The following is a 27,460-nucleotide window of genomic DNA, read 5'->3' as shown; positions in this document are numbered from 1 at the left end:
TAGGCTACCTTAGAACAAATTATTTGATGTTCTTATGCCAGTTTTCATATTAGTAAAAGAAGGCAGTCAGACAAATTGATTCGATAATTCCTTTCTAACAGTCTATGATTATTTTTTAGTAACTCAGGGAGAAACACATTTGGATGATGCTTACATTTACTTCTAGGTTTGTTTATATTTTTGTTGTTTACAAATAAGAGGCTTCTTCTTGTAAATATGTTATCTATTTCATTTGATCAGTATCTGGCCTTCCCATTAGCTTTTTATCCCTACAATGACAGAGACATTGTCTTAACTAGCTTGGTTTAACTCCATATCACTAGTAAGTGGCACATAGTACATACATATTTAATAAATATATTTAGGATGAATGAAGGGAATTTAAAATTTTAATTTTCAGAATGAGGTATATTCTCCATTTCATCATGTCTAATTTTCCATTCTTCAGTGTTTTCAGATATAGAACTTAAAAAGTTATCCTTTTCACTAGATACCTATTATCCTGTATTCACCTAGTTTGTCACAAAGATTTCATTTCAGCTCTTACCTGTTTACAATTCAAGTTGGATAAACTTCTTTGCAAACTTCAACAGCTTCATGACTAGGCAATTATAAGAAAAAAAATCTTTTGAAGAAATGAAATGTATGTCAAATGTTATAAAAATAAATCATAAAGCTGAGCCCACAAGGGAGTAGCATCAAATATTATTAGTCTCTGAAATCACTAATGAAGTGTTTTAGGTTGCTAAGCATCCAATGACTGGTTAATCCTCCCTATTTCTCATTTATAATTTATTGTTAATAAGCAATGTAAAAACTAGGATCAGGATAGCATTTGTGGTAGAAGAGTTATGTTTTCCATTCAAAGAGCACTTAGAAGAAATGATAAAACTTTAATCATATATTGAGGCCATTGAAAACTCCCAAAGAGCACCTCTGCAGGGTGTGGGGACATGGTGGATATCATACATCATTCATAACATATCATCTCAGAAAAATTGGGCAGGACTGAAACATCTAATCAAAATGACAAAACTGCCTATTCAAGAGCAGAGACCTGCATTTTTGTGCCTCATTGATGGTCTGTTCAAAATACAGAGGGACAATTAATTTTGGTATTGATTTGGAAATTCTACTGTTTGGAATAATATGATTCCTTATCATCTGTCTAGCACTAAATTTGCAAAGAAATCTCATGTCCATATGTTCTAATAGTATATTATTTTTTTTCTTGTAAGTAAATCTTAGATTCAACTGGAATTAATTTTGATGTAAGGAACAAGGTGTGAAATGTCTCCCTGACTCAACTTATTAGATAATATATGTGCGTCAGTCAGAAAGCATTTAGTTGCAAGTAACAGAAATTTTGATTTGGTAAAGAATAAAACTTCAGCTGAGTAAATTTAAACATCTAATTGTCTTTATTAAGTGATTGATGACTCAGGCAGCATCCCATCAAGCAAGAAGAGAGATACTCTGAGGAGTTGTACAAAATGCAGGGGCTTTATAGGCAAAAGGAGGGTGGGGCAAGGAAGTTACTGGCAAAACAAAAGAAAGGATATTTCAGGCCAAAATATCTTCTTTTGTGGGAAAGAAATGGCAGAGGTCTTGTCATGCAGATTATCTCATGGGTGCTAACTAGAAAATTACAGAGTGACCAATTAAGGATACACTCCTGGGGAAGGCCAAGACTGCAATTAGGTCAGGTTTTAAATCTGGGTTTGGTGTCATGGGCTTTCGCACAGTGATCTCCCTTTTGAGCCAGTGGTTTTCTCTTTAACAGATTCAATCTGAGTCAAATAATCAGGATATTATTGGCTTATGTAATTGGAAGTCCAGTGTTCAGTGGAAATCAGAATTGGTTCTTCTAGTGGACCCAGTTTCCCTTCATTTCTTTGCTATGTCACATGGAGTTTCTGCTTCATCCTAGCGCCTGTATCTCTCTTGGAGAGAAGTTAGCTGCAGCAATTCCAAGCTTCACGTCCACATGCCAAGCCACGGAGAAGGACAGAGAAGTTGCTTCTGAGAGCCACACTGATTAGATTGCCCTAAATTACATTCTCTCCTCTGAACCAATGACTATGACCAGGGAATGTACTGAATGGGTTTATGCCAATCAGTTTCCACATTTGGAGCTGATGGTAGGATCAGATGGTCAAAAACCACATTGACTACATAAGAAGGAGTGAACGCTACAACAAAAATTCTCTACTGTTAGAAAAGTCAGAGAGGAATAAGCAAATATACACTATACCATCTTTTCCTCAGTAATTAGAAAGGTCACTTATTCAGTTCCATTTATTTGTTTAGCTCATTCTTTGTTGGTGCTTCACTGTATTAAATAATGTTTTGTTATATTTTCATATATGGTAGATCAATGCTTCTCCATTACTCTTCTTTTTTTAGAATTGTCTTTCAGTCTCACAGTTTTCTTCTTTCAGATACTCTTTCGATTTATTTCCTCAGGATATTTCAAAACACTTCATTGGGATTTTGCTGGGGATTTCAATGAATTTGTTGATTAAAGAAAATTGATACATTTAAAATGATATATCTGTTTTGTCTAAGGAAGGATGTGTGTCTTTGCAGTTAAGGTCTTTTTTTTTTTAGTATCCATAGATAAGTTTTAAAGTTTTCTTCAAATTGGTCCTACATATTTCCTCTTAAGTATATTCCTATTTTATGTTTTGATTTTGATATTATCTTCTTTTGTTATATATTTAACAGAGTATTGTTAGTTTATGGAACAGCTATTACTTTGTGGATATTAACTTTATGAAGGGATAGCTTTCTGAAGCTTCCTATTGTTTCTGATAGGTTTTGAAATTGATTTTCTTGCATTTCCTTGATACCATCAGAGCATCTGCATAAAATGGTAATTTTACTTTTACCTTTTTCCAGTGTTTTCATATCATATTTTATTCTCTTATCTGGTTGACTTGCTAGTACTTACTTCCAGAACAAAATTTTAAGAGAAATACCTCATATTTTAAAACTAGAATGATTTTATATATATACAGGACAAGAAACTTTACATTTACTTTAAGAGCCTTCTTTCACAGAGTGCTCGTATATATCTTATTTTTGACGATTCTTTGAAATGTTATCATTGCAATGTATTGTAAGTTTAAGGCACACTATAGTGTAATTGATTTCAAACTTCAGGGTGCATCAAAATTACTTCTTTACTTATTAAAATTCAGAGTCTTCGTTCTATCCCTAGAGATTCTATTCAGTAGGCACAGACAGTTTTAAATAATTAGGAATGTATCAAGCAGCTTTTATTTTTCCTTACTTTAATGCAAATGCTTTTTTTATTTTACTCTTAAACACTATGTGGCTCTTGTTTATATATATAGGGAGAAATTGGAAAGTCACAGGCATTTTGCAATAACAATGTATGAGATCGTCTAAAATTTATGTATATTGTCTTTGTCAGATTTTGGCAACAGTATTATACTGCCTTTATAAAAAATAAATAGAAAGATTTCCTTCTTGTTTTTTATATTATGGGAGACTTTATACACATCAGAAATAGCTTTTCCTTAAAGATTTAAAGAATTTATTATTAAACCAGGTAGTCTTTACATATTTTTGTGGGGTAAACCTTTCACTGATTTCTTCATTATTCTCATTGTTACAAGTCTATCTAGTGTTTCTATGTCTTCTTTAGGCACTTTTGTGATTCACATTTATCTAGGAAAATACTCCATTTCGTCCAGGTTTTTAAATGTACTGGCATAGAATTTTATGATATATTCTCATGTATTTGTTTCCTCTGTGTCTGTAGTTCTTTCTTTCTGTTTTCTTGTTTCTAATTTTCTGGATTTGCATTATATTCTTTTTGATTAAGTTAGTCACTGATTTATTTTCTTCAAGCGATCAGATTTTATATTTTTTTCAGTTCTGCTGTATTTCTGTTTTCTGACATTATTTTCTGCTTTTATTTTTATTGATTCCTTCTTTTTGCTTTCCGTAGGTTTATTTTTTTTCTTATTAAAACTTCTTGAAATGAATGCTTCATTTATTTTTATTTATTTGGTAATATAAATGTTTAAGGCCATAAAATTTCCTCTGAATATAGCTTTTGCCCATGACATGAGTTTTGAAATAAGCTGTCCATTGTTTTCTATATATTCTGTAATAATAATTTTGATTCCCTCATACACTTGAGTTATTTAGTAGTGTACATTTGAATTTCCAAGTAGGTAGGTTTGTTGATTATTGTTGTTATTTTTTGTTTCTACTTTATTTATTCTAGATGTATGGTAAGAAAGGAATGTGATATTTTAATATAGTGTTTAAACAGTTACTCATGCACATAAAGAGTCTAATGCCTAGACAGGATTTGTTTAAAGCAAGAATTTTAAGAACAGTCTCCTCTCTCTCCCCAGTTACCTTTCCATAGAGGCAACCACTTTAAGCTGTTTTTTGACTTTGAACTTTTCCAGCTGATTTTTTTTGTATTTACCTCTATATTATAAGTAACATACTTTCATTTCTGCTTCTTATATTTTCAGTTTTAGGTATTTTCTATTGACTTTCCACTATAGAAGATAACTATTATCTTTCCTCATCACACATTCAACACTCACTTGCACCTTCCAGATCATTCTAAGCATAGTTATATCATAATTTGTCTTTGATTAATACTCTTCATACTTTATGAAGACTATCGTGATGCTAGAACTAAGCCATATAGAATGCTATAACTACTTTTTCTTCCTTCAAAACTTAAATTCTATGCAGATTTAAAAAGAAGTCTCTTTTCAATATATTGAGACATCCGGGGTTCTATTTATTTCTCTTCTGCCGAGAACTCTCTATTAGAGCTTTATCATATGCCTCAGTACAGAATGGGTTTCCCTCTTCATTTGTTCCAAGCAGTTATCCTGGACCTCCTTTGACCATCTTCCTTGAGTCTTCCTTCATCGCTCTCTTTCATTTTGAATCTTGTATGTCTTACATCCCACATCTTCCTTTTCTAAAACTGTTTTTCCCTCATTTTGATACAGTATATTGTCCGCTAGATTCCTGAGAAGTAATGAGAAGTAGTTGTTTGTGGCCAGGAATGTCTGAAAATGACTTTTTTTTCTAACCTCCTCTTAACCGATGGTTTGTTTGGGTGGTAGGTAACTACATTGCCTTCTAGTTTCTGATGTTACTGTTATGAAGTTAAATGTCATTCTGACTCCTGATGATTTGTATATGATTTTACCTCTCTTTCTGGAAGCTTGTAAAATCTGCTCTTTGATCTTAGTGTTTTGAAAGTTAAAACCGGTGTGCCTTGCCATCTTTATGTTACTCAGCAAAAGTTTGTGTGTCTGATGTAGTGAGGCCAAACCAAAATGTCAGGGTTTGGAACACAGAGAGGTCGACTGCAGGGTCAAGCAAGGAGGATAAGTAGCTCATGATTGAAAAACCCGAATTCTCCAGGGGTTTGGGGGGAAAAGTGTTTATAGGCAAAATTTGGGGTGAGGGCAGCAAGGTGTGCGGCTTTCTTCTGCTTGATTGGGGGTGAGGTAACAGTGGTGCTCCAGGAATCTGGTATTCAGCCTGAAGTTCCCATCCTCCACCTGGGTGGGGGCCTTAGTGCCTGCAGAAGAACTCAAAGGTATTGTTCTGTATATCCCTTCAGGAGGAACCAGGATCCTGCCCCAAGGCTGCACTATTGTTTCTTGCCTATTCCTCCCTTGTCTCTGCATTCCCTCCCTTCCCTGATTAGCAACTGTTTGAATTTGCCCTTTGGAACTCAAGGAAGGTCTAGGAGGCTGAATGAAGCCTGTGTGGTAAAGAGGACAAAGGAAATATTTGTACCAGGGAGGACCCCATAGGATCCTGCTCCATTTTATTTGTATTTTATCTCAAATGTGTGGTATACCTGGCAGCTTCTTTTGATCATGCCCCTCATTTCTGAAAATATTTTTCAACTTTTTTCTGTGATTACTTCCCCTCCATTTTTCTCTGCTCTCATTCTGGAATTCCTATCTTTCAGATATTGGACTTCTGGGATGTGTCTTCTAACATGCTTATCTTTTCTACTAAATTCCATCTCATTCTTCTTTTGCTCTGTCTTCTGGGTGATTTCCTACACTTTATCTTCAAACATTTTAAAATTTCTGCTATGACTTTTGAAAAAAATTTCTAAGAACACTTTAAAATTATCTAAATATTCCTTCTTTATAGTTTTTTTTTTTTTTCAGATTTCTTATTTCTGAACAGTCACCATTTCCTCCAAGTTGTATTATTTCCCTGTTAGGTCTTCTTAGAAGCTTTCCTCAAATGTCTTGTAATCACTGATTGTTTGCTCATAATTGAGAATGCAGAATAAAAAAATCTGCTTTGAAGTTCTGAGCACTACTGAGAATCAGCTGGGCTGATTTACTGAAACTACTGATGTCGTTATATTGTCTTTGCTCTTGGGCCAGTTGACTTCTCCAGAGAAGACATTCTAATTTCCTGCCTGCACATGAATATTGATGCTAGCCTCTGGGAGCCAAAATGGGGTTAAAGGAGCTGGGAGGGGGGATGTTCAGGACTCAGGAGGCAAATGTTCATTCAATCTTCATAATTTTCAGTATGCTAATCCCATACAATTGTGCCTGGTGTCCCCCAATCCAGAAGATGTCTGTTTCAACTCTTCCAAAAAATTAACTTTTTTTTGTGCTAGGATGGGCAGTGTGATTTGGGATTCTGTTTCTTAAACAAATTTTCAAATTATTCTCCTTATTTTACAATCCTCTCCCTCTCCATTTCCAGAGGCATTTGCTGCTGCCAATTCCTGAATATTTTAGGATTCTGTGAGGTTGATTTAATTGGATCTAGGCTTTCCTCACCTGTAGGTTTGGATTCAGTTTTCTCTAGTTTATTAAGTCACTTAGCACCCATTCATCTCCCTTCTAGTTCTGTGAGTTTTGGGCTTAGAAAATGTTACTTTACAGTATGTGGGAATTAAGGGAGGGAGAGTGAGGACTGGGAGGAAGTTCAAGTAACTGCATGAAGTCAATCCAGCATCCCTACTTGCAAGTCCAGGAACATAAGCTTTCCTTTTTTTGCTTTTTGTTTGTTTGTAAGTTACTCAGATTTTCTTTGTTACCTATTGTATAGTTACTTCTATATATATTCCATGGTCCCTGGAAAAGAAGGCATATTCTCTGTTTTCTGGTTGTATAGTCACATGTATGTATTTTCAGTGTTCAGTGGTACTCAGGATATGTTCTGTGGTACTCAAGGTAGCTCATAAAAAAATAAAAAGGTTTCCAAATATGTGTGAGGAACACTGTCTATTCAATCTACTTCTGAGTGTTTCATAATACATATTAGCACATTAATCTCTGCAATTACAAAATCATTTAACTTTGTAATGTTTCCCAAATTTATTTGGTCATGAAACTCTTTTTATTTATTATAGTAGCTATTCACATTCCACACCATGAGAAAAGCTGTATTGGATCATCCTTATTTCATTATTCAGTTCTGCTGTTATTTAGTTTCTGTATCCTTTATCGATCAAATATAAGGTATCAAATATAAAATAGAATATTATGTTAAAGTCTCCTTATATTGATTATTAGTGTACTTCTCGCTGTGTATTCACACAAAAAATTACATTCATGGGTGGAAAACTTAGTTTATTATTATTCTAAGTATATACTTTCTTTTTTTTAAAGATCAAAGAAAATGTAAGTTCATTTAAATTATTTGAAGGTATGACAGTGTAATGAAAGATGTATTTTTTTGTTTTTTTTTATATTTAGACTTTATTTTTTTAGAGCAGTTTCAGGTTTACAGCAGAATTGAGCAGAAAATACGGAGTTCGCACATAGCCCTCTCCACCCACACATATATGCTCTCCTACCCTCAACATCCCTCATCACTGTGGCATATTTGGTACAGTCGATGAACCAACATGGATACATTATTATCAACCAAAGTCCACAATTATACCTTCTTAAAAGAAGTTGACCACAGTTAGTTGATAAGATGATGAATATTTTAGTTGGCATTTTTCACCTATTCAGTTTTGTTAGCTATTATTGTTATTACTATTATTTAAGTTTATATCTGTATTGTTGTGGGGCAGCCGGTCGGTGAACCAGTGACACGCAGATTGGTAAAAGAATTTACCAGAGATAAAGTATAAGAATAGAAAGTAGTTTATTAGGGTACACTGTCGTAGACAAGTACCCTAATAAATAAGTACACTGTGCGGGCCACACAGACGAGAGGTGCCTGGGTGAGCACTGGGGCGAAGAACGAAGGAGAGTTTCAATAGTTACGTTGCTATAGGCAACAGCGGGCCACACAGGTGAGGGGTGCCTGCATGAGCACCAAGGGCCAGTTGTGGGGGCTTTTATAAGGTCGGGTCACAAGGTGCCTGATCAGCTTGTGCACAAGTCTCTGATTGATTGTAGGTGAGGTAAGAGGTTTAGGGTCCGTGAAGGGCAGTGGGGTTTGACTCTGATAAGGTGGGCATTACCTGGGGCTATCAGTTTGTTAAGGGAAATATACCCAATAAAGAACGTACTTTACCTGTGGAGGGATCACAGGCAGACATGTGACAGCCCAGAAATGGGGGTTGTTGGACTTTGAAGGATGTCAGTGGACCCAATATATATTAGGCTCTCAGAAGTCTACTCTTCAGAATATCTGCTCTCTAAATTTGAATGCATAGTAAGTAGAGCATAAGCTGCTAACGTGTGAATATTCTTGCAAAAACCTACAGTACATAGAGGCAAAGAGCATAGTGTTTGGATTTAGACTACAAAATTTTAGGTTTTGCTCCACCACTTACTAAATAATTACCAAAACTCTCTAACCTTCAATCCCTCATCTGTAAACTAGGAATAATGATAGCATATCCTCATAGGGTTGTTTTTAGGATTAAATGGGAATACATATAAGCTGGCATATAGCAATAATTGCTCAGTGCTAAGACTTTCTGTTAGCAGTCTATATTCTGGCCATTTTTAAAAAAATTAATGAGGACGTTTGATGAATTAATGAGGTAAATAACCTAGGCCATGAATTTTTATGTGACTAACTCCTGTTTTGGCATTGGTCACCTTGCATATAGACTTTCTCTCTTCCTGTCTTCACTTTTAGTGTATAGGACTGCTTTGAATATTGGAGAAACTAGTTTTCACAGAGTGGGCAAGAAACTCTCAGGTTGTCCGTCTAATGAGATGTCTAGCTAAATAGAAGTGTTGGACAATCAAGTTTTCAAAAATAATGAAAGCTTTCTGTATAGCAAAAAGATTCCATTAGCTTTCATGGTCACTTTTATAAGGAGGAACTCTGATCTTCAAACTGCTGAGGAATAATAATGAAAACAAAATACCAAAGAACTTTTGAGTATCAGTATTCTAGTAACTCCATAAACCTACCCTCAAGTTTTACTGTGAAAGAAGGGGGAAAAAAAACCCAGCATAGCAATTGACAGCAATCATCAATGGAGATGTAAGAGGGGTGCCGCACATATGCTTGATGCTGGGCCCAACTGCTGTGGTTATTTAGTTGAGGTTATCCTTGCCAACAGTTTTACACTCCAGAAGACAGCATGTGTTTATCTCAATAGGGCTCTTTATTTTATGGTGCTTTCCTCGAATGTCAACATAACTATAAAAGGAGAATTAAGGCTTTTAGACATGTTATAACCGGAACCTTTCTGACACTGCATACTCTATGGCTGATGAATGTCAGCTGAGGCTTCCTGTGGTGTGCTCAATGAAATATAATAAATCAACTGAAACATACAACTACAAGCATTTTGAAAATACAAGGATCACAGCAGAATAACTAACTGTTCCCTCCATGTCACTTACACTGCAGCCATTTGATGGGGATAGTCTTCAGGCTCAGTTGAGTAGACATTTATTACTAGAATCAGCAAAAGATTATTTTTAGGGTCTTAAAGTACTTCTTTACCAGAGACAAAGTGGTGTCTGCCAGTTTTCTGCACTATAGAGGAAACATTTTCCCTTTGTAATTAACTAATTAGTAATCTATAGGAAGATATTTTGAGATTGTAAATATTTCTCCCCAGTGTACTCTTAGTAAAACAACTAGAATCCATTGATGAGTTTTCCTGAATCAGTTATTACTACGGTGGTTATAAAAATGATTTTTCATCAATCCTTCTCCATTTCTTAGTTGACATTCTACTGGGTTTATTTTTAATAAGTCATTATTACCATTGATGATTGGAAGAAATTACAGTGGGTCCCACTGTTGTGGTATCATCCACACGTTACAACTTGCTTATGAGCAATACTCAGGTACTAAGTCTTTTTTGTCTTATTTTGTTAACTATATATTTTATTTCAAAATGTCACATTCTAACTGGACAGCCATGAGTTTGTCAACTGATCGATTGTTTTGACTTGCTTAGGAAGAAAAGAGATAATCAATATAAGCCCGGGTGAAAGTTATCTGGTACACTGATGTATTAATTAGAAATAAGAAGCTTGGAATTCCAACTCATTATGTGTGTCTTTTCTATAATGCTTTACAGGGAAGTTACTGTTGTTATCACGATTATTACCTTCCTTTTGCCAACCATAGGATGCTATTTGTGGAGTAATTTGAGTACCTTGAGATGAAGTTGCTTTGTCACTACATGTCCTCATTATTAGACTTAAGAAGGACATCACTGTTACAATTAATCCCTGGCTGATTAAAACAAACACACTTTGTAGTATTTTGCTAAATGAATGAAGATTAAATATTTTCCTCCTGGCCCTTTTTGGGAGATAGAAGAGAGAATATCATTTCCTAGTTTTAGAACAAGTCTATCCTTAAAGAATATGATAAATTATCCCCTTATATATTTAGAGCCTCACCTTTAAATTTTTGGTATTTTAAAATGTGCATAACGTTCTTTGTTAGGCTTATACTAAACAATGCAAAATTTCTGTGACATTAAAAGGTATTTTTTTCAGTACTTCCTAATGGCAATGATAAATACTAAAAGTAACTTGACTATAGCACTTTATTTATAAACAGTAACAAGTTAAATAAATAATCAGTGCCCACTCTAGTTCACTGAAGTTTAAGACACATCCCTTAACCATGAGATAAAGTTCTCTTTTTTTCCTCTCCACAATGGTAACCACTAGTTTGTTCTCTATATCTGTGACTGTTTCCTTTATCCATTCATTGGTTGTTGGACACTTAGATTTCTTCCATATCTTGGCTATTATAAATAATGCTGCCATGAATATTGGGGTGCATGCATCTTTTCAAATTAGTATTTTTGATTTCTTTGGATATATACCCAGAAATGGAATTTATGAATGTTATGGTAGTTCTATTTTCAGTTTTTTGAGGAACCTCCATTCTGTTTTCCAAAGGGACTGCTCCAATTTACATTCCCACCGACAGTGTACTTTTCTCCACATCCTCTCCAATGTTTGCTATTTGTGTTCTTTTTGATGATGGCCATTCTGACAGATATAAAAAGATATTTCATTGTGGTTTTGATTTGCATTTCCCTGATAATAGTGATGTTTAGCGTCTTGGTGGCCTGGTGGCCATCTGTATATCTTCTCTGGAAAAATATCTATTTGGGTATTCTGCCTATTTTAAAATTAGATTGTTTGTTTATTTTATATTGAGTTATATGAGCTGTTTATATATTTTGAATATTAACCCCTTATTCATCATATTGTTTGCAAATATTTTCTACCATTCAGTAGGTTGTCTTTTCATTTGTTGATTGTTTCCTTTGCTGTGCCAAAGTTTTTAAATTTAATCAGATCCCATTTATTTTTGCTTTTGTTTCCTTTGCCTTAGGAAATACATCCAATAAATATATTGTTGAAATTTATGTCAAAATGTATTTCACGTATGTTCTATTCTAGGAGCTTTATGGTTTTAGTTCTTGCATTTAGGTCTTCAATCCATTTTAAATTTATTTTTGTATATGGTGTGAGGAAATGTTCTAATCTTACTCTTTTATAAGTAGCTGTTCAGTTTTCTCAGCACCACTTATTGAAGAGATTGTGTTTTCTCCATTGTATATGTTTGCCTCCTTTGTTGTAGATTAGTTGACATAAGTGCCTGGGCTTATTTCTGGGCTCTGAATTCTGTTGCATTGTTCTGTCTCTGTTTTTGTGCCAGTACTTACTGTTTTGATTACTGTAGCTTTGTAGTACTGTCTGAAGTCAGGGATCATGATACCTCCAGCTTTGTTCTTTTTTTCTTTTTAAAGATTGTTTTGGCGATTCAGGGTCTTTTGTGGTTTCATATGAATTTTAGGATTATTTGTTCTAGTTCTGTGAAAAATGTCATGGGTATTTTGATAGGGATTGCATTAAATCTGTATATTGCTTTCAGTAGTGTAGCCATTTTAGCAATATTGATTCTTCCAACCATGAACAAGGGCTATTTTTCCATTTCTTTGTATCATCTTCAGTTTCCTTTGTCAGTGTTTTATGTTTTGTTTTGTTTTCAGAGCATAGATCTTTCAACTCCTTGGTTAAGTTTATTCCTAAGTATTTTATTCTTTTTGATGTAATTGTAAACTGGATTTTTGTCTTACTTTCTCTTTCTGACAGTTCATTTTGAGCGTATAGAAAAGCAACAGATTTCTGTATATTAATTTTTGTATCCTGCAACTTTACTCAATTAATTTCTTAGTTCTGATAGTTTTTTGGTGGACTTTTTAGAGTTTCCTATATATAGTATCATGTTATCTGCAAATGGTGACAGTTTTACTTCTTTTAAAATTTTGATGCATGTTATTTCTTTTTCTTGTCTGATTGCTGTGGCTAGGACTTCCAAAACTTTTTAAAATAGAAGTGGCAAGAGTGCACATCCTTGTCTTCTTTCTGAATTTTGAAGAAAGACTTTCAGCTTTTCACCATTGAGTATGATGTTAGCTATGGGTTTGTCATAAATGACCTTTATTATGTTGAGATATGTTCCCTCTGTATCCATTTTGATGAGAGTTTTTATCATAAATGCATGTTGAGTTTTGTCAAGTGCTTTTTCTGTATTTATTGAGATGATCTTGTGATTTTTATCCTTCCTTTTGTTAATGTGGTGTATCACATTGATTGATTTTAAATATTGAACCATCCTTGTGTCACTGGAACAAATCCAACTTGGTCATGGTGTATGATCCTTTTATTTATTGTTGGATTCAGTTTGCTAATATTTTGTTGAGAAGTTTTATGTCTATATTCATCAGAGATATTTACCCGTAATTTTCTTTTTTAGTAGTGTCTTTGTCTGGATTTGGTATCAGGGCAATGTTGGCCTCATAGAATGTATTTGGGAGTGTTCCATCCTCCTCAATTTTTTTTGAATAATTTGAGAAGTATAGGTATTAGTTCTCCTTTATATGTTTGGTAGAATTCCCCTGTAAAGCTGTCTGTTTACTGAGAGTTTTTAAAAATTATTACAAATTCAATTTCACTACTAGTGATCAGTCTGTTCAAATTGTTTCCTCTTGATTCAGTCTTGGCGGGTTGTATACTTATAGAACTTTGTCCATTTCTTCTAGATTGTTCAGTTGGTTGCTGTATAACTGTTTGCAGTATTTTCTTATGCTTTTTTTTTTATCTCTGTGATATCAGTTGTCAGTTCTCCTCTTTCATTTATTATTTTGTTTATTTGGAACCTTTCTCTTTTTTTTTTCTTGATGAACCTGGCTAAAGTTTTATCAGTTTTGTTTATCTTTTCAAAAAACCAGCTCTTGGTTTCATTGATCTTTTCTATTTTTTTTTTGTTGTCTATTTTATATATTTTCTCACTGATACTTACTATTTCCTTCTTTCTGTTGACTTTGGGCTTTGTTTGTTCTTTTTCTAATTGCTTTAGATGGTAAGTTAGGTTGTTTATTTGAGATTTTTTTGTTTTCTTAGGGTAGGCCTGTATCACCATAAAATTCTCTCTTAAACTGCTTTTGCTGCATCCCATAGATTTTTGCAGTGTTGTTTTCTCATTTTTGTTTCTCTTGCAGTATTTTTTGATTTCCCCTTTGACTTCTTCACTGACCAATTGTTTTTTTAATAGCATGTAGTTGAGTCTCCACATGTTTTTTTTTTTTTTTTTGATAAAGTTCTTCTACAATACTTTACTCTTAGATTTTAAAGGTTTGGATTAAACAGTTTTTGAAAGCATTCATGTACCATAAAATATGATTATCTTAGTCAGAGATCTCAAGTCGACCCAATTCCATTTTGGCTAGTTGAAGCACAAAATACATTTGTTGGAAGTTATTATGTAGTTCATAGAATTGTTAGTAGTGCCAGAAAAGTGGACTTGAAGATGAGCTTCCAGTTAGAATATGAGAATCACACTGTAGAATTTGACTGATGAGGAAACTGCTGCTGCTGCTGCCACCACTATTCTGCCCATACATCAGTTGTTAGGATCTAAAAATTATTGCAAATGCTGTAGCTAATTTACAAAACTACATGCTTCTGTCATGACTTAGGCCAGAGCAACACATGGCATGCTCAGAACCTTGCCCACACAGAGCCTTTTCTCACACTGCTTGGTTCTGAATTAGAGTCTCAAGTTGGGATATCTGCAGAATCATTTAAATGCAACTTAGCTTAAAGGGAGATCAAGAAAGTAAGCATTCTGAGTTCCACTTTGGGAAGGTAAGAGTCAATATATGGGACACTAGCAAAATGAGAAGATGGTGTTCAAAAGGTGTTGGGTATCTCAAATAACAGATGACTTCTATATGTAATATTCTATAAAGAACACACATACCTCCACATACACATGCATATGCATATGCACACACACACACAGAAAAAACTCAGCCCAGGGTTCAAGTTATTCTGCTTGGTAGCTAGATGGCTTTGGTAAGCTATCTAACCTCTCTGTTTTCTCTTCTAGATGGAAATAGTGATAGCACCTACTACATAGTGATTTTGTTATTATTAAAGGAAATAATTCATTTAAAACTTTCACCACTCTGCCTCGTGAATAGCAATGGCTAAGTAAAGTTAAGCTTTTTTGTATGATTATTAGTTATCATTTTAGTCCCTTCTCTCTCCCTTTGGATTTTATCTTTTTTTTTTTCTTTTAATCCTAATGTGTAAAATTAACTAACCAGTTAGATTATGAAAGGATAGAAAAAGTATGGTTAAACCTTAAAGCAAGCAGGAATAGGAAGAGGTTAAATCAGAGCTATAGAAGTAAATCATTCCAATTTCTAGTTAAAGGCAAATCTACCTTACAAAGTTCTTTTGCATTGTCTTCAAAGAATATTGCTTTTTCTTTTATTCTTTGTAATTGGTTCAATCTTACAATACATATGCTAACACTTTCTCTCTATGATTATAGCCTGTTCCCTGCACTGATGATAATTCAAGACTACTTATTCACAGGCTTTTCCTATAATAATTTAGTCCCCACATTAAAATTGTCATGCACAATGTTTTTGTCAATCTTCAGTTATGAAAACAGTCAGAAGAAAGAAAGAAAGAAAAGGACATATTTATATCTGTAATTATAAACTTTTAAAATCAGCCCTCTGATTGAAAAAAATAAGGAAAATAAGATTTTTATAATTTTATAAGACGCAAAAGGGCCTATCAGCTGCATTCTCTTTCCTGAGGTGGACCTTATAATTCCTTTCCAATTACCACTGAGTAATCATTACCATCCAACAATGTATGGAGTAGAAACACATCTCCCAATAGTTATAAACATAACCAAAAGAAATTATATATCAAAAGAAAATCACAAGTGGTCATTTGGAATGCATATTCCACAGTGCCAGCTATCATATCTTGTATGTAGGAGGTAATCAATTTTTATTTATTGTTAGATAGACTTTTTCTAGCCAAAACTAATAATAGCATGTTGGTCTGGCCTACTTTATGTGTTCCGTGTTCTATGGACTATAAAAGAAAAATGTCAATCACATTTGAAGTACCTAAGTGATTGAAAAGGAGGGCGTTTTCTCCCAAAGACACTGAATACTGAATCTTTTTTTTTAATAAAAATCATGTGCTACTTTATTCTTCAACTAATCCCAAATGGTAACTTCTCAGATTAGTCTTCTTGAAGGAAAATTCTATTCATTTAAACACTATGGTTTATAATTGTTCAAAAAACCTGTAGAGAAATGTAAGGTGGTAGATTTTTTTTTTAAATTAGAATCTTTTGAGCTGTGCAAATTACATGAGCAGATTATCCCATGAGAATCAGTCTCAACTTTATTTTGTAATGAGAAAAAAGTGGCTGTACCACAGTTTTATCTGGCTCACTTAATATACTATTTACTTGTCTCTGTAAAAACATTTAATTAAACGCATGGATATATAGGATGTTTCCTTATATGCTTAGTTTCATTACCTCTTACATTTTCATTAACAATAAAGAAAATTTATTGTGTAGGATGAAAGAAGAGGTTTCTTGTCAATTTTGGAAAGTAATATCAGAATGATCTGTCCTATCAAACTCAGACCTTCATTTTCTGTATCATGTTGCCTGCAAATGTGTGGCTTTAAGCAAGAATATAGGCCAAGGAAGTACTGGTTCCCTCCTAACAGGCTAATTCTTGAAAACATGTTAGTACAGTAGCAGATAAGGCACCTAAGGTTGTTCACTCATTAATTCATTAATTGAGTCAAAAATATTTTTTGAGTGTCTTCTATGTATCAGGAACTCTTTTCTCAATACTGGGAATACAGAAGGTACTAGAGCTCTGGCAGTAAACCAAAACAGAAAAACAAATCCCTGCCATCATGGATTTTCTAGAAAGGGAGACAGACGATAAATGAATGAATGAATGAATGAATAAATAAATAAATAAATAAATGTAATGAACATAATATATATATGTGATTATATATAATACATAAAATGTTAGATATTAGATACTGATAAAGGCAAAAGAGAAAAAGAAGCAGAGAAGGAAGATAAAAAGCTCATTTGAGGGTTGACATTTATTTAGTGTGGCCAAGGAAAGCCTCACTGATGAGGATACACTTGAGTAGAGATCTGAAGGAAATAAAGATGTGAGTCATAGCAGTGTCTTGTGACTGAGTTTTGGAGGCAAGTCCAAAGTTCCTGAGACAGGTCTTACTCAGTGCATTCAAAGAACAGGCAGCAACCAGTGTACTTGGACCTGAATAAATAAAATGGAGAGTAAGAGGAGGTGATGTCAGAGCTGATAGGGTTCCAATTAATACTTTTTTTTAATGTCAGGGTAATGACTTAGTCTTTAATTTTGATGAGACATAAAACAATAGGAGACTCCCAACTTCTAGTACCTTATACCTCCCTAACAATAATAACTATAATCTTAGGGCAAAAGAAAAACAACAACAACAACAGTGAATTGAAAATACTGAAAAATAACCAAGAGTAGACAGAAACTGAAAAAGATTCAGTCCTTGAACAAACGAAACTGAATTGAGATCCACATTTATTTGGCTCTTCCCTTGACAGGACTCCCCAGTTCACACACATTTGTGGAAATGGAACCCTAACAAGGTGAGAAAACGGAATTGGGGTGGAAGATGAGAGAAGATATTCTAGAAAGAAGGGATTAAAAAGGGAGACCTTCAAAATCCTCAGCAAAATTCCCTGCAAGTCTTTAGTTGAATCTGAAACTTACATACAGAGGGTAAGACTTCATATAAACTAGAGGAAAACAACAGGTGGAAGTCTGGAAGAACTAAACAGAGATTTTAGCATATGTTTTAACTCGAGAATCAGAATTTGGAGTTCCAAGTAGGAGATAGAGAGGCTTGGTAAAAATCTTTGGCTTTCTATTGAAAATCCAGAAGGATATATCAAAGAAATGAAGACCATGTCCCAAGAGTAAAGCATACATCCTAGAGACGGTAAAACCAAAATAAGCCCACCCTAACAAAACCTAAATCCATGCCTCTGGAAGACAAATTGATTCATTATACTGCAAGTCAACACTTTTCAGAGAGAGATTATGGAATCCAGAGTCTCTGTAATATATCATGTACAATGTCCAGTACACAATAAAGCATTAATAGTCAGGCAAAGAAGCTGGAAAATATGAGCCATAATTATGAGAAAAACATTTAATAGAAACGAAACCATGGGCAACTTAGAATTAGCAGACAAGGACTTGAAAATAACTGATAAATATGTTAAAAGACAGGTTTAGTGGGTAGAACAGTACAAAATTTCAGGAGAGATATAGAAACTGTCAAAAGAAATAAATAGAATTCATTGAGCTAAAAAAAAATATTTATGGGATAGGATTAGAATCGTATTGGTCAAGACAAAATAAAGAACGAGTAAACTTAAAGATAGGATAATAGTAACTGTTCACACAGATGCAAGGGAGGGAGATGGAAATAAACCATGAACAGAGCTTCAAGTATTTATGGTATCAAGCAATCTAACATTTATGTAATTAAAACCCTAGAAGGATCGGAGAGGTAAAATGGGATCAGGAATATTTAAGGAAATATTGGATGAAAATTTTCAAATTTTTGATAAAAATGAATAACATACATGTCCAGGAAACTGAGCAAACCCCAAACAGGATAAATATCAAAAAAACACCACACTTTTGGAGAAGAAGTGGAATTTGGAGTAATGAATTACAGTTATAACTCAGTGGAGGGTTCTTTGTGTATCTTAACTTCAATTTCCCATGAGCTATGATACTGTGACTATTATGATGATTTCTACTTCTTCCATACACATCTGTATAGTCTTACCAACAAATCTCCATTAACTCTGGTTTGTAGTTTTTTGAGGGGTAAAGCTCATCATTGAGTTCAGCTTCCCTTGAATAAAGAAGGTTTTTTTTCTTTCCTTTCTAGCCATGATGACAGTAAATCTGTCATGTCCATCAGGGCTGCTGCTAGCCCACTTGGGCTTCTGTGCAGAAATAGAAAAAGCCACACCTTCCCTAGAGCAGATGCAGACCTTAACCAGGACCCAGGGTTAAGTGAGCAGAGCACAGTTTGATTTTCAGATGCCCTTGCTGCTTGACTAAAGGACTCTTGTTAAAAGTGTTCTTATCATCCTTGTGAACCCTAATGGTACATTCTTCATTAGGTATGTGTGTGAGTGTGCATTTTGTGTGTACATCTGCACCTGTGGGTGTGTATGTACTGATTGAGAGAATTATGAAGGAAGAAGGCAAGAATTCACTATAAAAGAGGGAGGAAGTCCTTAGAGTGGATGCTGCCTGACTTCCCCTCCACAATAATAGGATCACAGCAAAGATGCATTTTGTTCAGTGCCTGGCTTTTTATTATTTAGGTTCATTCATTATTTTTTCATATATCCTAAATCCAACAACATTCAGCAATCATAATTAAAAATAGTTGCATTGATGAAGAAAAAGCCCTGCAATGGGTTGACTATAAAAACTAGTAAAACGATTGCTCAGTCTTAAACTTCACATTTCACTAGTCAGAACAGTATATAACTAATTATCAACAAAGCAGAAATACTTCAACTGTCAATTTTAAAAAAAGAACATAAATTGCTAATCCAATTCTGTCAATTGATTGCTTATTTTTGCTTTAGTGGAAAACTGGGTAATTTTTAAAAGTGCTTTTTTTAATTACCATATAATTTATAATGCATAAGAAATGCCTTCAGTGCTTCAAAAATTGCACCCAATTCCCTAAAAATACTTTTAATAGTAGAACATTAATCTCTGTTTTCTCCCATCATGAATAAAGCAGATGGAGTTGAACCTATCAAGAAATTTTTAAAGGAATTATAAGCCTGAAGTTTAATTAAACAGCATTCCTTTGCATCAACTTTTTGCCAACTGTAGCATCATTGTAACTCTTTCAATGAAAAAAGTCTAACAACACTAGCCTATAGTCAGTAAATAGTCTGTGCTTAATTAACCCTATATAATTTTTGAGTTTCTTTGTAATGATAATAACAGGGAATGTTGCTCCAAATTTCTTTACTTTGGAAATTCAGACATTTTCTTTCTCTCATCGTAATTATTTTGATATTCATCCATGCTGCTGTCTGTATAAATGTTCCCTTCCTTTTTACTGCTAATTAACATTCCTTTGTATGGCTATACCAGTTTGTTCATTCATTCACCTGTTGATGAACATTTGGATTATTTCCAGTTTTTGCCTATTACAAATAAAGCTGCGCTAAACATTCACGTACCAGCCTTTGAATGAGCACATATTTCCTTTTATTTGAGATAAATGCCTAAGAGTGGTATGACTTCATCCTATGGTAAGTGAGTGCTTAACTTTTTAAGAAACTGTCAAAAATTTTCCCCAGTAGTTGTACCATTTACGATGCTACATGAGGGTTGTATGAGAGATTTAGTTGCTTCACATAGAGACCAATACTTGACATTGTCTGTCTTTTATATTGGAGCCATGCTGTTGGATGTGGAGTGTTATTTCACTGTTTTTCATTTGAATTTTTAATGGCTGAATGTATTTTCATGTGCTTATTTGCCACATGGATATCCTCTTCAGTGAAATGTCTCTTTATACCTGTTGCTAATTTTCTAATTGGATCTTTTTGTTTTAACTGTTGGGTTTTGAGTTCTTAAATATTCTACCTAAAAGTAATTTATCAGATATGAGATTTGCAAATCTTTTTTTCATATATATATATATATTGATTGAAGTATAGTCAATTTACAGTTAATTTCTGATGTACAGCATAATGCTTCAGTCACACATGAACATACAATATTCGTTTTCATATTCTTTTTCACCGTAAGTTACTATAAGATTGAATATAGATTGAATATAGTTCCCTGTGCTATACAGTATGAACTTGTTGTTTATCTATTTTATATATATATTAGTTAATATCTGCAAATCTTGAACTCCCAATTTATCCCTTCCCATCCCCTTACCCCCCTGGTAACCGTAAGTTTATTTTCTATGTCTGTGAATCTGTTTCTGTTTTGTAAGTAAGTTTGTCTTTTTTTTTTTTTTTAGATTCCACATATAAGTGATATCATATGGTATTTTTCTTTCTCTTTCTGGCTTACTTCACTTAGAATGATGTTCTCCAGGTCCATCCATGTTGCTGCAAATGACATTATTTTATTATTTTTTATGGCTGAGTTGAGATTTGCAAATCTTTTCTCTTAGTTTGTGTAATGTCGTTTGTGTCTTAACAGTATCTCTTGAGAAGGTTTTCATTTTGATGATGACCAATTTAATACTTTTTCTTTTGACACATTATTTTTGGTATTGTATGTAACAAGGCTTTGCCTTACCCACGATCAGAAAGATTTACTTCTATTTTTTTTTAAAGATTTTTATTATTTTAGCTTTTACTTGTAGGATTAATGGGTCATTTGGAGCTAATTTTTGTGTATGGTGGAATGAAGGGGGCCACCTTCATTCTTTTGCATGTGGGTATCCAGTTGCTCCAATAGTCTTAGATGAAAAGACTATTCTTTCCCTCATTGAATTTCTTGGTGTCTTTACTATAACAAAATACTGCAGATTGGGTAGCTTATAAACAACAGACATTTATTTTGCACAATTCCAAGTCCAAGATCAGAGTGTCAGCATGGTTAGATGAGGGCCTCTTCTGGGTCACAGATGTCTCATTTTATACTCATGTGGAAGAAAGGGCAAAGGAGCTGTCTTGGACCTCTTTTTATAAAGACACTAATCCCATAAATGAGGACCTCACCCTAATGATTTAATCATCTCCCAAAGACCTTGCCTCTGGATATTATCACCATAAAGGTTAGAATTTCAACATATGAATTTGGGAGGGGACACTAACATTCAGACCATAGAACTTGGCAAACTTGTCACAGATCTGTTGACTCTAAATATTGGGGTTTATTTCTTGACTCATATGCTATTCTATTAATCTTCTATGTCCGTCCTTTTGCCAGTATCATGCTGTCTTGATCACTGTCCTTTTGTAAGAAGTTTTAAAATTGACAATAGTGAGTTCTTCAATTTTGTTCTTCTTTTTCAAAATTGTTCTATTTTTTTTGGTCCAGTGCATTTCCATATGAAACTGAAGATTAGCTTGTTAATTTCTGCAATTTTAATAGAGATTACATAGAATCTGTAGATCAGTTTGGGGGGAAGTGTTGTCATAATATCTTTCAGTTTACAAACCATATCTTTTCATTTATTTAGATCATCTTTCATTTCTTCCAACAACCTTTGTTTTAGTTTTTCTTTCAGTTTTGTTTTCAATTCTTTTATATCTTCAGTTAAATTTGTTCTTAGGTATTTTTTTGGCTGCTATTAAAGAGGAAAAAAGTCTTTATATTGAAGATAAAATATATATAATATATTATTTATATTTTATATATAATACTGCTTTACAATGTTACATTAGTTTCATGTGTGCAACATAGTGATTCAATAATTTTACACATTATTAAGTGATCATCATAATAAAACTTATTACCATCTGTCTGCATATAATGTTATCACTATATTTTGATGATTACTATGCCACACATTACATCCCTGTGACATATTCATTTGATAAGTGGAAGTTTGTACCACTTAATCCCCTTCCTCTGTTTTGCCCATCCACCCACCACCCTCCCCTCTGGCAACTGCCAGTTTGTTCTCTGTATCTATTAATCTATTTTCTGTTTTGTCATTTTTTTTTCATTCGTTTTGTTTCTTACATTCCATATATAGGTGAAATCATATGGCGTCTGTCTTTCTCTGCCTGACTTATTTCACTTAGCCTAGCCTAATACCCTCTAGGTTCATCCATGTTGTTACAAATGGCAAGATTTCATACTTTTTGTGGATGAGTAAAATTTCATTGTGTGTGTGTGTGTGTGCACGTATGTGTGTGTGTATATATATATATATAAACATCTTTTTTATCAGTTCATCTATTGATGGACATTCATGTTGCTTCCATATCTTGGTTATTGTAAGTAATGGTGCAATGAACATTGGGGGTGCATATATCTTTTTGAATAACTGTTTCCATTTTCTTCAGTTAATTACCCAGAAGTGGAATTGCTGGATTGTATGGTAGTTCTATTTTTGACTTTTTGAGGACCTTCCCATACTGTTTTCCATAGTTTCTGCACCAATTTATGTTCCCACTAACAGTGCACAAGGATTCCTTTTCCCCCACATCCTCACCAACAGTTGTTATCGCCTGTCTTTTTGATAATAGCCATTTTGACAAGTGTGAAGTGCTAATGCTATGTGATTTTGACTTTCATTTCCCCAATGATTATTGATGTCGAGCCTCTTTTCATATACCTGTTGGCAATCTGTATGTCTTTATCAGAAAAAAATGTCTATTCAGATCCTTAGCCCATTTTTTGATTGGATTTTTTTTATGCTACTGAGTTGTATGAGTTCTTTATATATTTTGGATATTAACTCTTTATCAGATATATGGTTTGAAAATATTTTCTCCCTTTCAGCTAGTTACTTTTTTGTTTTATTGATAGTTTCCTTAGATGTGGAGAAACTTTTAGTTTGATGTAGTCCTACTTGTTTATTTTTGCTTTTGTTGCTTTGCTTTTTGTGTCAAATGCAAAAAATTTATGGCCAGGACTGATGTCAAGGAGCTTACCACCAATTTTCTTCTGGGAGTTTTATGCTTTCAGTTGTTACATTTAAGGTTTTAATCCATTTTGAGTTTATTTTTGCATATACTGTAAGGAAGTTGTCTAGTTTCAGTCTTTTGTAGCTGTCCAGGTTGTCTAGTTGTCTAGTTTTCAGCATGTAGCTGTCCAGGTTTCCCAGCACCATTTATTGAAGAGACTGTCTTTTCCCCATTGTACATTCTTAATTCCTTTGCTGAATACTAATTGACCATGTAAGAATGAGTGTATTTCTGGGCTTTCTATTCTGTTCCATTGATCTGTGTGTCTGTTTTGTGCCCGTCCCATAATGTTTTGATTACTTCTGATTATTATAACGTTGTAGTATAGTTTGAAATCACAGCATGTGATACCTCCAGTTTTCTTTGTCTTTCTCAAGATTGCTTTGGCCATTGAGGGTCTTTGTGGTTCAATAGAAATTTTAGGATTATTTGTTCTATTTCTGTGAAAAATACCATGGGTATTTTGATAGGGATTGCATTGGAGCTGTAGGTTGCTTTGGGTAGTATGGACATTTTAACATTAATTCTTCTAGTCCATGAACACAATATATCTTTCCATTTATTTGTGTCATCCTCAGTTTCTTTTATTAATGTCTTATGGTTTTCACAGTATAAACCTTTCTGGTCCACAGTATTTTATTCTTTTTAATGCAACTATAAATCAAATTGTTTTTTAATTTCCCTTTATGGTTATGAGTTATTAGTGATTAAAAGTACAACACATTTCTCTGTATTAATTTTATATCCTACAACTTTACTTAATTCGCTTATTGGTTCTAATAGTTTTTATTTTCCACCTCCAGTGGCGTCTTTTGGGTTTTCTATATATACTATCATGTCATTTGCAAATAGTGACCATTTTACTACTTCTTTTCCAATTTGGATGTCTTTTATTTATTTATTTTTGTCTGAATCCTATAGCTAGAACTTCCAATACTATGTTGAATAAAAGTGGCAAGACTGGGCATACTTGTCTTGTTTCTGATCTTAGAGAAAGTGTTCAGCTTTTCACCACTGTGTGTGATGTTAGCTGTTGGCTTATCATATATGGCCCTTATTATGTTGAGGTACATTCTCTCTATACCCACTTTGCTGAGAGTTTTTTTTTTTTAATCGAAATGGATGTTGAATATCGTCAAATGCTCTTTCTGCATTAATTGAGAGGATCATATGGTTTTTATTCTTCAATTTGTTAACGTGGTGTATCACACTGTTTGATTTATGGATATTGAACTATCCTGCATCCCTGGAATGAATCCCATTTGATCATGGTGTATGATCCTTTTAATGTATTGCTAAATTTGAGTTGCTGATATTTTGTTGAAGATTTTTGCATCTATGTTCATCAGAGATATTGACCTGTAATTTTTTTTGTACTGTCTTTGCCTTTTTTTTTTTTTTTTTTTTTTGTATCAGGGTAATGCTGGGTCTGTAGGAAAGAGTTTGAAAGCATTGCTTCTCTTCAATTTTGTTTTGAATAGTTTGGGAAGGATAACTATTAACTCTTCTTTAAATGTTTGGTACAATTTACCTGTGAAGATGTCTGCTACTCAACTTTTGTTTGTTGGAAGTTTTTTGATTACTGATTCAATTGCATTACTAGTGATGTGTTTATTCAGGTTGTCTATTTAATCTTGGTTTAGCCCTGGAAAATTGTATGTTACTAGGAATTCATCCATTTCTTCTAGTTTGTCCGATTGACTGGCATATAGTTGTTTGTCATAGTCTCTTATGATTCCTTGTATTTCTGTGGGACAAGTTGTGATTTCTCCTCTTTCATTTCCAATTTTATTTGGCCCCTCTCTTTTTTTCTTCATGACTCTGGCTAAAGGTTTATCAATTTTGGTTATCTTTTTAAAGACCCAGCTCTCATTTTCATTGATGGTTTCTACTATTGTGTTGTTAGTCTCTACTGTGTTTAGTTCCACTGTGATCTTTATTATTTATTTCCTTCTACTAACTTTGCACTTTGTTTGTTCTTATTTTTCTAGTTCATTTAGGTGTAATGTTAGATTGTTTATTTGATATTTGTCTTGTTTATTGAGATAGGCCAGTATCAGTTTAAACTTCCTCTAGATTTTAATATGTTGTTTTTCCATTTTAATTTGTCTCTAGGTATTTTTTTATTTCCTCTCTGATCTCTTCCTTGATCCACTGGTTGTTTAGTAGCATGCTGTTTAGTTTCCACATCTTTGTGTTTGTTCCAGTTTTCTTCGTGTATTTGATTTCTAGTTTCATACCATTGTGGTAGGAAAAGATACTTGATATGATTTCAATTTCAACTTTATTGAGACTTGTCTTGTACATGTGATCTATCTTGGAGAATGTTCCATGTGCACTTGAAATGAATGTGTATTCTGATGCTTTTGGATGGAATGTTTTACACATATCTACTAAGTCTATCTGGTCTAATGTGTCATTTAAGGTCAGTGTTTCCTTGTTGATTTTCTGTGTGGATGATCTGTCCATTGATGTAAGTGGGGGTTTAAGTCCCCTATTTTTATTATATTGCTATCAATTTCTCCCTTTATCTGTTAATATTTGCTTTATGTATTTGGTGCTCCTCTGTCAAGAGTATATATATTTCCAATTGTTGTAACTTCTTCTTTAATTGATCCCCTAATCATCACATAATGCCCTTCTTTGTCTCCTGTTACATTCTTTATTTTAAAGTCTATTTTGTGTGATATAAGTAATGCTACCCTGGCTTTCTGTTTGTTTCTGTGTGCATGAAATATGTTTTCCCATTCTCTCACTTTCAGTCAGTATGTGTCTTTAAATCTGAAGTGAGTCTTTAGTACACAGTATATGTATGTGTGGGTCTTGTTTTTGTATCCATTCAGCCAGTCTGTGTCTTTTGCTTGAAGTATTTAGTACATTTACTTTTAAAGTGATTATTGATAGGTATGTACTTATTGCCATTTTTTCACCAGTGTTTTCTGGGTGTATTGTTTTGTTTTTTTTTGTAGTTCTTCTCTATTTCTTTTTCTTTGGTCTTTCCCCTTGTGGCTTGATGATTTTCTTTAGTGTTATATTTGAGTTCCTTTCTGTGAATTTTTTTTTGTTTGTGTGTGTGTATATCTACTATGTGTTCTTGGTTAGTGATTAACATGAGTTTCATAAATATTGACCTATATATACATGGTAGTTTATTTTAAGCTGATAGTCACTTGTTTGAACACATTGTAAAATCATTAACGTTTTACTACCCCCTTTATTTTATTTTTTTATGTAATATTTTCCATCTTCTTATTTTGTGTATCCCTTAATTAATTAATATAGTTATAGTTGATTTTACTACTTTTGTTTTTTAACTTTTATACTAGATTTTTAAGTGGCTGATCCACTGCCTTTACTGTATTTACCTTAATCAGTGAGTTTTTCTTTCATATATTTTCTCTTTTCTAGTTTTGACCTTTTCTTTTCTGCTTAATGAGGACTATAACATTCTTTATAAGGCCACTGTAGTGGTGATGAGCTCCTTAATGTTTTGCTTGTCTTGGACACTCTTTATATCTCCTTCAATTCTTAGTGATAACTTTGCTGAGTAGACTATATGTATTTTTTTTCTTTCAGCACTTAAGTATATCATGCCACTCCCTTCTAGCGCGCAATGTTTCTTCCGAAAAATCAGCTGTTATTCTTACAGGGATTCCCTTCTATATAATTCATTGTGTTTCTCTCTTTGTTATTTCTGATCCTTTCCCTCTCTTTTACTTCTGGGACCTTTATAACGTGAACGTTAATATATTTGACGTTGTTGCAGAAGTCCCTTAAACTATCCTTAGTTTTTAAAATTCCTTTTTCTTTTTGCTGTTTTGATTGGCGATTTTTACTATTCTGTCTTCCAGATCACTGATCCATTCTTCTGTATCATATAATTTGCTGTTGATTTCCTCTGGTATATTCTTCATTTCAGTTA

At 33.5% G+C, this 27,460-nt stretch overlaps 1 long non-coding RNA gene across 1 annotated transcript in view; it reads left to right on the top strand.

Annotated features, from left to right (window-relative positions):
• Positions 1-27,460, top strand: part of LOC116150904 (uncharacterized) — a 453,257-nt gene that overhangs the window by 355,110 nt on the left and 70,687 nt on the right. The gene's annotated exons all lie outside the window — the stretch shown is intronic.

This window comes from Camelus dromedarius, chromosome X, assembly GCF_036321535.1.
Source record: "Camelus dromedarius isolate mCamDro1 chromosome X, mCamDro1.pat, whole genome shotgun sequence".
In the NCBI taxonomy this organism is placed as follows: domain Eukaryota; kingdom Metazoa; phylum Chordata; class Mammalia; order Artiodactyla; family Camelidae; genus Camelus; species Camelus dromedarius.
This window is presented reverse-complemented; position numbering and strand designations above follow the sequence as displayed.